We start from the raw sequence: 2,058 nt of genomic DNA, 5'->3' as shown, positions 1-2,058 counted from the left end.
TGCCTTAAGGTTAGGTTGTTGTTTTAGCTGGGCATACATGTACGTGCTAGCCTTAATGACGGCTGGCAATTTGTAGCTACCATGACCCCAACCAGATCTGAGGCTACAATCTTAGAGTCTTTGTTCCTCTGAGGGTAAGGCAGCCATATGTACATGCAGTTACACTGGCTCTGAGTATTGCTAGTGATATGTAGTTATCCCAGCCTTTCTTTAACTCTTCGGCTGTAATCTCAGGGTCGTTCCTCTCTGAGGCTTTGGCATATGTAGTTATGCTGGCTCCGCTTATTGCTAGTGATATGTAGTTATACTAGCCTCTCTCGCACTCCGAGGCTGTAATCTCAGGGTCGTTCCTCTCTGAGGCTTTGGCATATGCAGTTATGCTGGCTCTGCTTATTGCTAGTAATACGTAGTTATCCCAGCCTCTCTTTAACTCTTCGGGTGTAATCTCAGGGTCGTTCCTCTCTGAGGCTTTGGCATATGTAGTTATGCTGGTTCTGCTTATCGTAGTGATATGCAGTTATCCTAGCCTCTCTCGCACTCCGAGGCTGTAATCTCAGGGTTGCCGTTCCTCGCCGAAGGTTTGGCATATGCAGTTATGCTACCTTTGATTATTGCTAGAGATATGTAGTTATCCTAGCCTCTCTCTGTCAGTTTGAAGGCCTGACAACTCGTCGGCATTTTTGTCTAGACATGTCTGTGCCTGCCAATCCATTAATTCATTTATTTATTTAATTTTAGTTTTGTGTGCTCACCTTTTTCACTTACTGTGCTGTGAGCAACGTAATTTAGTTTCTGCAAAGTTTTTTCTTGTTTGTTTCAGTTTCACCATGCCAAAAGTGCTCGCTCGACGATCGAAGTCCCCCCAGGCATCAGGAAAACGGGTCAGTCCCCGAGCCAGTGTACAGGCAAGCTCTGCTGCCGCAAAAGCCTTGTCCTCACAAAGTAAACGTTCCAGGAGGATGACGTCATCCGCTCATGTATCTTCAACAGCTTCTCCGAGGCACCCGACCACAATGCTTTGGTTTCACCACAATTTCTGGAAACATTGGTGAATCGAGTAGGTTTCACGTAGGATGGCAACATCTCAACTGCCAGCACCATCACCTGTGGTTGACAAGGTCCCCGCTGGTCCACCAAGCAGCACAGACCCAGCTCCTCAGACCCCTCAGGTCACCTTAGCCTCTACCATTGTCCGGGATAGTTTGAGAAGTGTTTCTTCTGAATTAACAGGACTTCCACCGCAAGTATTACCATGTGTACAGCCTCAAGTACCAGGTCAGTTGTTTAATTCAGTTGCTCTGCCTGTTGACGCCCGAGTATCTGACAAGATACGTGCCAAGATTTGGAATCATGAGTATGTGGACTTTGGCTCACTCCACACCAATCCGACTTTTGAACAGCAATACCACATTAAAGTCCAAAGTACCGAAGGTGGTCCATCCCCTTCCCTCTGCATCGAACCTGTATCTAAGCCGAAGAAAATATCTTCCATAGAAGCTTCGTTAAGCAGCTTTCATGTGTTTGTAGGGGTTTACACGGAACGTTTTCCTCATGAGTCCCCCGCCCTCATGAAATATATGGGGAAATTGTTCAAGATTTGTCTGGGAGGGGTCATAACTGGAAATTCGACGATGAGAATTTTCGCTTCTTGAGGCAGACCTATCATTCTGCCCTCCCATGGGATCGGATCCATGAGGATTTGTGGTTGGAATCTCAAGTAGTTTTGCATAGAAACCCGCAAAGTAATTCCACAGTTATTCCTAAGTCTAGAGCAGATATCATTCCTAAGGGTTATTGTTTTCGGTTTCATAAGAACCGTAAGTGCTTTCCTGGATGTGCCTTCAAGCATCTTTGCTTTAAGTGCGAGGGGCACCACTCAGTGACCAAATGTATTTTTCGTGACTCACTCCAAGCCGGCAGTGTCCAGTCCCTCTCAGCCAAATCCCATTCTGCCCAGCCTACCCACTCCAGTAAAAGTTCATAGATTAGGTTTCCTTCTTGACGGGTATAGCCCTTCCACTGTTGCATGTTTATTATCAGGTTTTACTTGGGGATTTC

This window comes from Montipora capricornis, chromosome 13 (genome assembly GCF_036669925.1).
Source record: "Montipora capricornis isolate CH-2021 chromosome 13, ASM3666992v2, whole genome shotgun sequence".
Taxonomy (NCBI): Eukaryota; Metazoa; Cnidaria; class Anthozoa; order Scleractinia; family Acroporidae; genus Montipora; species Montipora capricornis.
This window is presented reverse-complemented; position numbering follows the sequence as displayed.